This window comes from Callorhinus ursinus, unplaced genomic scaffold, assembly GCF_003265705.2.
Source record: "Callorhinus ursinus isolate GAN/ISIS: 27379988/994484 unplaced genomic scaffold, GSC_fseal_2.0 scaffold84, whole genome shotgun sequence".
Taxonomy (NCBI): Eukaryota; Metazoa; Chordata; class Mammalia; order Carnivora; family Otariidae; genus Callorhinus; species Callorhinus ursinus.
In genome coordinates, this window is record NW_027397146.1 from 2,309,572 (window position 1) to 2,321,149 (window position 11,578).

General features: G+C 38.4%; 1 non-coding gene across 1 annotated transcript; it reads right to left on the bottom strand.

Moving 5' to 3' along the window:
- Nucleotides 1–805: 805 nt before the first annotated feature.
- Nucleotides 806–939, bottom strand: LOC112816437 (U11 spliceosomal RNA). The gene has a single exon (XR_003206176.1). It is a non-coding gene; the product is annotated as a U11 spliceosomal RNA (small nuclear RNA).
- Between the last annotated feature and the right edge of the window lie 10,639 nt (nucleotides 940–11,578).

Below are 11,578 nucleotides of genomic sequence, written 5' to 3' on the forward strand. Positions count from 1 at the left end.
ATATATTACAATTTCAAGTATCACCTCAATGCTAATGACATGAAAATCTTTATCTACCATGTTCTTTCTTGAACTATCTTTCCTATCCAATTTCCTAAAGAATATGATCTTGGCTCTGATATACTACATATCCTTTAAACTCATATCAAAACTTCATCTTTCCTCTGCCTGTGTCTGTTCCTGTTTCCACCTCAGTTATTGACGCATTAATTTTTGAGTCATACATGATTCTTTTTACCTCTCTCACCCTTCCATATCTGATTATTTTTAGCTCAACCTTCCAAATATCTCTTGAGCCAAATAGTAGTTCAGGTGAAAGTTGGCTAATTTACTTTTTTCTGTTTTTTTTAAATTAAATTTTAGGTAGTTAACATACAGTGCAATATTGGTTTCTGGAGTAGAATTCAGTGTTTCATCACTTACATAAAATACCCAGTGCTCATCATAACAGGTGCCCTCCTTAATACACATCACCTATCTAGCCCATGCCCCACCCACCTTCCTCCTCAGACCCTCAGTTTGTTCTCTATCTTTAAGAATCTCTTATGGCTTGTTTCCCTCTCTCCTTTTTTACTTTTCCCCTTCCCATATGTTCATCTGTTTTCCATCCATGTCACTGCAAATGGCAAGATTTCATTCTTTTTGATGGCTGAGTAATATTCCGTTGTATGTATACCATATCTTCTGTACCCATTCATCAGTTGATGGATATTTGGGCTCTCTCCATAGTTTGGCTATTGTTTATAATGCTGCTACAAACACTGGGGTGCATGTATCCCTTGAATCTGTATTTTATTTTATCAGTGGGGACACTGGGACCAATGATCACTAGTTGCACAGGTACCAAAAAATTATGCTTCTGAAAACTCTTGATGTCGATTCTGCAAGAAGAGCAATGGAGCTGCCCTACATGTGCCACTAACAACAGAAGTCCTTTTTTACTACTTGACCATTTTAAAGATAGAAATTCTGTGTTGTGAATATCTTCTCCCATTCTGTAGGTTGCTTTTTAGTTTGGTTGATTGTTTCCTTCACTGTGCAGAAGGTTTTTTTTTATTTTGATGAAGTCTCACTTGTTTATTTTTGTTTTTGTTTCCCTTGCCTCAGGAGCTATATCTAGTAAGAAGCTGTTGTGGTTGATGTCAAAGAGCTTACTGCCTGTGTTCTCCTCTAGGATTTCAATGGTTTCTCATCTCCCATTTAGGCCTTTCATCCATTTTGAATTTATTTTAGTGTATGGTGTATGAAAGTGGTCCAGTTTCATTCTCTTGTATGTTGCTGTCCAGTTTTCCCAACATCATTTGTTGAAGAGACTGTCTTTTTCCCATTGGATAGTCTTTCCTGTTTTGTTGAAGATTAGTTGACCATATAGTTGTGGATTCATTTCTGGGTTTTCTATTCTGTTCCATTGATGTATGTGTCTTTTTTGTGTGTGTGTGTGCCAGTACCATACTGTTTTGATCACTATAGCTTTGTAATATAAATTAAAGTCTGGAATTTTGATGCCTCCACCTTTCCTTTTCTTTTTCAAGGTTGCTTTGGCTATCTGGGATCTTTTGTGGTTCCATACAAATTTTAGGATGGTTTGTTCTAGCTCTGTGAAAAATGCTGGTGCTATTTTGATAGGGATTGCATTAAATGTGTAGATTACTTTGGGTAATATAGACATTTTAATGATATTTGTTCTTCCAATCTGTGAACATGGAATGTTTTTCCATTTCTTTGTGTCATCTTCAATTTCTTTCATAAGTGTTCTACAGTTTTTTGAATACAGATCTCTTACCTCTTTGGTTAAGTTTATTCCTAGGTATCTTATGGCTTTTGGTGCAATTGTAAATGGGATTGATTCCTTGATTTCTCTTTCTACTGCTTCATTATTGGTGTATGAAAATGCAACAGATTTCTCTACATTGATTTTGTATCCTGCGATGTTACTGATACAGGGTTAGTATCCAAAATACATAAAGAACTTATAAAACTCAACACCCCCCCGAAAAATAATCCAGCCAAAAGATGGGCAGAAGACATGAGTAGACATTTTTCCAAAGAAGACATACAGATGGCCAATAGGCACATGAAAAGATGTTCAACATCACTCATCAACAGGGAAAAACAAATCAAAACTACAAGGAGATATCAACTCACACCTGTCAAAATGGCTAAAGCATCAGGGAAAAACAAATCAAAACTACAAGGAGATATCAACTCACACCTGTCAAAATGGCTAAAATTAACAACAAAAGAAAGGTGTTGACAAGGAGGTGGTGAAACGGGAACCCTCTTACACTGTTGGTGGGAATGCAAACTGGTAGAGCCACTCTGGGAAACAGTATGGAGGTGTCTCAAAAAGTTAAAAATAGAACCACCCTATGATCCAGTAATTGTACTATTATTTACCCAAAGCATCCAAAAATGCTAATTCCAAGGGATACATGCACACACCCCAATATTTATAGCAACATTATCAGCAATAGCCAAATTATACACCCCCAAATGTCCATCAACTGATTAATGGATAAAGAATATATAGAGAGAGGAGCAAGATGGCGGAGAAGTAGGAGACCTGGATTTCATCTGGTCCCAGGAATTTAATTGGATAGGGATCAAACCATTCTGAACACCTACGAACTCAACAAAAGAACAAAGAAAAGAATAGCAACAACTCTCTGAACAGAAAAGCGACCACTTTCTAGAAGGTAGGACGTGCAGAGAAGTGAATCCCAGGTGATATTCAGAGGATAGATGGCGGGGGAGGGGGCCTCCGTTGGCCATTTCTGGCAAGTGATAGAGCAACAGAGCACAAAACTGGAACTTTTAGAAGTCTGTTCCACTGAGGGATGTCACTCCAGTGGCTAAGTGGGGGGTGGAACCCATGCTGGGACAGTGTGGTCTCAGGACCCTCGGGGTCACAGAAAGACCAGGGGTGCCTGAGTGCGGCAGGGCTCCCAGGTATTGGAGTGGGGAAGCCAGCTGCAGAGAGGGAGCCGAGGCGTGGGCTCTCAGCTCAGGGTTGCCATAAACCGTGATCCAAGGCACAGTTGGACCACTGCTCCTCCAGCAGGGACCCAACAAATGGCAGATCCAGGGAGACTTCCCTTCCTCCCCTGGGAGAAGCAGCACGGGAGTGCACCACAGGGATCTGCTGGGTTTGGAGACTCCACACTGGGTGGGTGCCAGAGGTAGAAATGCTCGGTCACAGGCCAGGTGAGCACAGAGTGCGGCCAGAGACCAGGGAGACGGGAGTGACTGACTGCTTTTCTCTGGGGGCTCACTGAGGAGTGGGGCTCCTGAGTTCTCAGCTCCTCCGGGCGGAGATTGGGAGGCCATCATTTTCACTCTCGTCCTCCAAAGCTGTACAGAAAGCTTGCAGGGAACAAAAGCTACCGAAAGCAAACCCAAGCAGATAACTTAACCCGGACCAGGCAAGGGCGGGGCAATTCTGCCTCCGGCAAAGACATTTGGGAACCACTGCAACAGGCCCCTCCCCCAGAAGATCAGCAAGAATAGCCCGCCAAGACCAAGTTTACCGATCAATGAGAACAGCAGAACTCCAGCAGTAGGGGAATACAGCACATAGAATTCAGGGCTTTTTCCCCATGATTCTTTAGTCTTTCAAAGTTAATTTTTTTAACTGTCTTTTTTTAATTTTTCTTTTTCCCTTTTTCAACCAACATCTTATTAATCCTCTTTTTTAAAAATATTTTTTATTTTTCATTTTTAGAGTCATATTCTACCCCTTCATAGTAGTTACCCTTATTTTTGGTGTATATATATATATAAGTCGTTCTCTCTTTAAAATTTTGGGATACAGTATCTTCTAACAGATCAAAATATACCCTAAATCGCTAATGTATGGCTTTGTTCTAGTCTCCTGCTTGATCACATTCTCTCCCTTTTTTTTAAATCCTCTTCCTTCTTTTTTCAACCAACTTCTTATCTTATCAATTCCTTTTATAAAATCTTTTATAATTTTCATCTTTACAGTCATATTCCATCCCATCATCGTATTAACCCTTATTTTCATACATATACAAGTTTTTCTTTCTTTAAAATTTTGGGAGGCACTTTCTTCTAACAGTCAAAAATATGCCCAAAATCTAGTGTGTGGCACTGATCTATGCACCAGCCCGATCATATATGATCATATTCTGTTTTGTTTTGTTTTTGTTTGTTTGATTTTATCTTTTTCTTTTTCTTTTTTTTTTCTCTTTTTTCTTTTGTTCCCTTTCTTTTCCCCCGGTTTTAGGTCTTTTCTGATTTGTTTAGTGTATATGTTCTCGGAATGTTGTTACCCTGTTAGCATTTTGTTCTCTCATTCATCTATTCTCCTCTGGACAAAATGACAAGAAGGAAAATATCACCTCAAAAAAAAAGAACAAGAGGCAGTACCGACTGCCAAGGACCTAATCAATATGGACATTAGTAGATGTCGGAACTAGAGTTCAGAATGATGATTTTAAAGATACTAGCTGGGCTTGAAAAAAAGTATAGAAGATATTAGAGAAACCCTTTCTGGAGAAATAAAGAATTAAAATCTAACCAAGTCGAAATCAAAAAGGCTATTAATGAGGTGCAATCACAAATGGAGGCTCTAACTGCTAGGATAAATGAGGCAGAAGAGAGAATTGGTGATATAGAAGACCAAATGATGGAAAATAAAGACCTGAGAAAAAGAGAGATAAACAACTATTGGACCACGAGGGCAGAATTCGAGAGATAAATGACACCATAAGATGAAACAACATTAGAATAATTGGGATCCCAGAAGAAGAAGAAAGAGAGAGAGGGGCAGAAGGTATAGTGGAGCAAATTATAGCAGAGAACTTCCCTAATTTGGGGAAGGAAACAGGCATCAAAATCCAGGAGGCACACAGAACCTCTCTCAAAAATCAATAAAAATAGTTCAACTCCTCGATATCTAATACTAAAACTTATGAGTCTCAGAGACAATGAGAAAATCCTGAAAGCAGCTCGGGAGAAGAGATCTGTAACCTACAATGGTAGAAACATTAGATTGGCCACAGACCTATCCACAGAGACCTGGCAGGCCAGAAAGGACTGGCATGATATATTGAGAGCACTAAATGAGAAAAATATGCAGCCAAGAATACTATACCCAGCTAGGCTGTCATTGAAAATAGAAGGAGAGATAAAAAGCTTCCAGGACAAATAAAAACTAAAGGAATTTGCAAACACGAAACCAGCCCTCCAAGAAATATTGAAAGGGGTCCTCTAAGCAAAGAGAGAGCCTAAAAGTAACATAGACCCGAAAGAAACACAGACAATATACAGTAACAGTCACCTTACAGGCAATACAATGGCACTAAATTCATATCTTTCAATAGTTACCCTGAATGTAAATGGGCTAAATGCCCCAATCAAAAGACACAGGGTATCAGATTGGATGAAAAAATAAGACCCATTGATATGCTCCCTGCAAGAGACTCATTTTAGACCCAAAGACACCCCCATATTGAAAGTGAGGGCGTTGAAAACCATTTACCATGCTAATGGACAACAAAAGAAAGCTGGGGTGGCAATCCTTATATCAGACAAATTAGATCTTAAACCAAAGACTGTAATAAGAGATGAGGAAGGACACTATATCCTATTAAAAGGGTCTATCCAACAAGAAGATCTAACAATTTTAAATATCTATGCCCCTAACATGGGAGCAGCCAATTATATAAGCTAATTAATAACAAAATCAAAGAAACACATCAACAACAATAAAATAATAGTAGGAGACTTTAACATCACTCTCACTTAAATGGACAGATAATCTAAGCAAAAGATGAACAAGGAAATAAAGACTTTAAATGACACACTGGACCAAATGGACTTCACAGACATATTCAGAACATTCCATCCCAAAGCAATAAAATACATATTCTTCTCTAGTGCCCATGGAACATTCTCCAGAATAGATCACATCCTAGGTCACAAATCAGGTCGCAACCACTACCAAAAGATTGGGGTCATTCCTTGCATATTTTCAGACCACAATGCTTTGAAACTAGAACTCAATCACAAGAGGAAAGTCGGAAAGAACTAAAATACGTGGAGGCTAAAGAGCATCCTACTAAAGAATGAATGGGTGAACCAGGAAATTAAAGAAGAATTTAAAAAAATTCATGGAAACCAATGAAAGTGAAAACACAACTGTTCCAAATCTTTGGAATGCAGCAAAGGCAGTCCTAAGAGGAAAGTATATAACAATACAAGCCTTTCTAAAGAAACAAGAAAGGTCTCAAATACACAACCTAACCCTGCACCTAAAGGAGCTGGAGAAAGAACAGCAAATAAAGCCTAAACCCAGCAGGAGAAGAGAAATAATAAAGATAAGAGCAGAAATCAATGAAATAGAAACCAAAAGAACAGTAGAACAGATCAATGAAACTAGGAGCTGGCTCTTTGAAAGAATTAATAAGATTGATAAACCCCTGGCCAGACTTATCAAAAAGAAAAGAGAAAGGACCCAAATAAATAAAATCATGAATGAAAGAGGAGAGATCACAACCAACACCAAAGAAATACAAACGATTATAAGAACATATTATGAGCAACTCTATGTCAGCAAATTAGATAATCTGTAAGAAATGGATGCATTCCTAGAGATGTATCAACTACCAAAACTGAACTAGGAAGAAATAGAAAACCTGAATAGATCTACAACCACTAAGGAAATTGAAGCAGTCATCAAAAATCTCCCAAGAAACAAAAGCCCAGGGCCAGATGGCTTCCCAGGGTAATTCTACCAAACATTTAAAGAAGAATTAATACCTATTCTTCTGAAATTGTTCCCAAAAATAGAAATGGAAGGAAAACTGCCAAACTCTTTTTATGAGGCCACCATTACCTCGATCCCCAAACCAGACAAAGACCCCATCAAAAAGAATTACAGACCAATATCCTTGATGAACATGGTTGCAAAAATTCTCACCAAAATACTAGCCAATAGGATACAACAGTACATTGAAAGGATTATTCACCACGACCAAGTGGGATTTATCCCTGGGCTACAAGGTTGGTTCAACATCCACAAATCAATCAGTGTGATACAATACATTAATAAAAGAAAGAACAAGAACCATATGATTCTCTCAATAGATGCAGAAAAAGCATTTGACAAAGTACAGCCTCCTTTCTTGATCAAAACTCTTCAGAGTATATAGGGATAGAGGTTACATACCTCAATATCTTAAACGCCATCTCTGAAAAACCCACAGCAAATATCATTCTAAATGGGGAAAAACTGAGAGCTTTCCCCCTAAGGTCAGGAACATGGCAGGGATGTCCACTATCACCACTGTTGTTCTAGTCTTAGCAATCAGAAAAGAGAAAGAAATATAAGGCATCCAAATTGGCAAAGAAGAAGTCAAGCTCTCTCTCTTTGCAGAAGATATGATACTTTATGTGGAAAACTCAAAAGACTCCACCCCAAAACTGCTAGAACTCATACAGGAATTCAGTAAAGTGGCAGGATATAAAATCAATGCACAGAAATCAGTGGCATTCCTATACACCAACAACAAGACAGAAGAAAGAGAAATTAAGGAGTTGATCCCATTTACAATCGCACCCAAAACCATAAAATACCTAGGAATAAATCTAACCAAAGAGGCAAAGAATCTGTGCTCAGAAAACTATAAAATACTCATGGAAGAAATTGAGGAAGACACAAAGAAATGAAAAAAAAATGTTTCATGCTCATGGATTGGAAGAACAAATATTGTGAAGATGTCAATGCTACCTAGAGCAATCCACACATTCAGTGCAATCCCTATCAAAATACCATCCACTTTTTTCAAAGAAATGGAACAAATAATCCTACAATTTGTATGGAACCAGAAAAGACCCAGAATAGAGGAATATTGAAAAAAAAAAGCAAAGCTGGCAGCATCACAATTCTGGACTTCAAACTCTATTACAAAATTGTCATCATCAAGACAGTATGGTATTGGCACAATAACAGACACATAGATCAATGGAACAGAATAGAGAGCCCAGAAATGGACCCTCAACTCTATGGTCAACTCATCTTCGACAAAGCAGGAAAGAATGTCCAATGGAAAAAAGTCTCTTCAACAAATGGTGTTGGGAAAATTGGACAGCCCCATGCAGAAGAATGAAACTGGACCATTTCCTTACACCACACACAAAAATAGACTCCAAATGGATGAAAGACCCAGATGTGAGAGAGGAGTCCATCAAAATCCTAAAGGAGAACACAGGCAGCAACCTCTTCGACCTTTGCCGTAGCAACTTCTTCCTAGAAATATCACCAAAGGCAAGGGAAGCAAGGGCAAAAATGAACTATTGGGACTTCATCAAGATAAAAAGCTTTTGCACAGCAAAGGAAACAGTCAACAAAACCAAAAGACAACTGACAAAATGGGAGAAGATATTTGCAAATGACATATCAGATAAAGGGCTAGTATCAAAAATCTATAAAGAACTTATCAAACTCAACACCAAAAGAACAAATGATCCGGTCAAGAAACGGGCAGAAGACATGAACAGACATTTTTCCAAAGAAGACATCCAAATGGCCACAGACACATGAAAAAGTGTTCAACATCGCTTGGCATCAGGGAAATCCAAATCAAAACCTCAATGAGATACCACCTCACACTGGTCAGAATGGTTAAAATTAACAAGTCAGGAAACAACAGATGTTGGCGGGGATGCGGAGAAAGGGGAACCCTCCTACACTGTTGGTGGGAATGCAAGCAGGTGCAGCCACTCTGGAAAACAGTATAGAGGTTCCTCAAAAAGTTGAAAATAGAGCTACCATACGATCCAGCAATTGCACTACTGGGTATTTACTCCAAAGATACAAATATAGGGATGCGAAGGGGTATGTGCACCCCGATGTTTATAGCAGCAATGTGCACAATAGCCAAACTGTGGAAAGAGCCAAGATGTCCATCGACAGATGAATGTGTAAAGAAGATGTGGTATATATTTACAATGGAATATTATGCAGCCATCCAAAGGAATGAAATCTTGCCATTTGCAATGACGTGGATGGAACTGGAGGGTATTATGCTGAGCGAAATAAGTCAGTCAGAGAAAGGCATGTATCATATGAAGTCACTGATATGAGGAATTCTTAATCTCAGGAAACGAACTGAGGGCTGCTGGAGTGGTGGGGGGTAGGAGGGATGGAGTGGCTGGGTGATAGATATTGTATGTGTTATGGTGAGCACTGTGAATTGTGTAAGATTGATGAATCACAGACCTGTACCTCTGAAACAAATAATACACTATATGTTAAAAAAAAAAAGAAGATAGCAGGAGGAGAAGAATGAAGGGGGGGGGAATCGGAGGGGAAGATGAACCATGAGAGACTATGGAGTCTGAAAAACAAACTGAGGGTTCTAGAGGGGAAGGGTTGGGTGGATGGGTTAGCCTGGTGATGGGTATTAAGGAGGGCACATTCTGCATGGAGCCCTGGGTTTTAAAAGCAAACAATGAATCATGGAACACTACATCAAAAACTAATGATGTAGTGTATGGTGATTAACATAACATAATAATTTAAAAAAAGAATATATATGTATGATCAGAGTTGGGGGCCATTGTAAGAGTTTTGAGAAAGTGCAGGTTAAGCACTGGGTGTTGTATGGAAGTACTGAATCACTAAATTGTATACCTGAAATAAATATTACACTGTATGTTAACTAACTGGAATTTAAACGAAACCTTAATAAATAAATAAATGATTTTTTTTAAAAAAAATACTGTGGTGAGGCAGGAATAAGATAGTATTCATTCAACAATACTTTGCTAAGCATTAGTGCTTCTTTAGGGCCTGGAAAAGTAGAGATGAATAAGATACAAACTTTGCCCTCAAAAAATTTATAGTCCAGTAGGAAATAAGAGGAAAAGTGGGACTCAGGCAAGGACAAAACTAGACTCGATAAGAGAAGAGCATAGTGCTTAACAAGTACTAATAATTCTTAAATGGAGCAAAGGAGAATAGAATACTGTTGGACTGGGTTTCTGTCAAACTTCAATCCACTCTTCTTCTAAAAATATTTATTGATGACACATATTTGGAAAGAAGAATGTCTGCTAAACAATCACTATCAGGAAGCCAAAGCCATTTGGAATAGAATATATTAACTACTCTGGGATTCATTACCAAAGAATCAAGGGTTGAAGTAGGGAAGGCTGGAGACAAAGAGAAGAGGGAGAAAGACAAGAAAGAGAGAATGAAAGAGATATTCATTAAAAAGTCAGCAGATTCTGTTATTTCATATCATTTGGTTCCCAAAACATGAAGTCCAAGTTCTTGGCCTGATGGTTGTGATGGCCAGGTCCAACTTAGAGAACAACTAGGGAGGTTAGATTCACTTTCATTTTCTGGGGACAGCATAGTTTGAAGGATGTTGTTCTCTCACTTGAGTATAAATGCTTGCTCTAAGTATTGTAGTGCTTAACCTGTTGCAGAGGATCATAGGGGAAGGGAGGGAAACTGAATGGGAAGAAATCAGAGAGGAAGACAAACCATGAGAGACTCTTGACTCTGGGAAACAAACTGAGGGTTGCTGGAGGAGAGGGGGTTGAGGGATGGAGTAACTGGGTGATGGGCATTAAGGAGGGTACGTGATGTGATGAGCACTGGGTGTTATATGCGACTAATGAATCATCAAACTACATCAAAAACTAATGATGTTTATGATTAATGATTAAATATGTTATTTAATTTAATTTAAATTTTAAAAAATAAAAAAATAAGTAGTGCTTAACCCGCCCTTTCTCAAAACTCTTGCAATGGCCCCCAATTCTGATCCTCTGTCTGGTTCTATTTACATTCAAATTATATTTTGAAACAAAATTTATTTCTCACAAAAATTTATATCTCTTTCTAGCTCTATTACTCAACTTCTTAACCTTGTTAATTCAATTTTGGTAAGCTCAAAGTTGTATTTTTTTATCTTTTTTGTGAAGAATTAATTCATTGAAAACCAAGACCCATTTTTTAAAGATTTTATTTATTTATTTGACAGAGAGAGAGAGAGCACACAAGCAGGGGGAGCAGCAGGCAGAGGGAGAGGGAGAAGTAGGCTCACCACCAAGTAGGGAGCCCAAGGCAGGGCTCAATCCTAAGACCCTGGGATCATGATGTGAGCTGAAGGCAGACATGTAACTAACTGAACAACCCAGGCACCGCCCCCCTCAAGACCCATTTTGACATTGGTATGATGGCTGAATTTTACCTAATGTAAAATATAAGTACTGTATTTGCAAAAAAGAAAAACCCACTGTATTTGCTTCTTTTTTCTATAAAACATGACTAAAATCATAACAGATATATGTAAAAGAAGAATAAACTACAAGTCATATTGAGAATTTCACAATATCTGAAGCATGAAAGTAATTCTCTGTACTCAAGGGTGGGAATCACCAATAGGCTTCTTGTTTTCTAACTACAATTCAGCCTGCTGGCTTCAGGAGGTCTGATTTAAAAGGGAGAATGGAAGTCCAATGTGCTACACCAATGTTCATAGCAGCAATATCCACAATAGCCAAACTGTGGAGGGAGGCAAGATGCCCTTCAACAGATGAA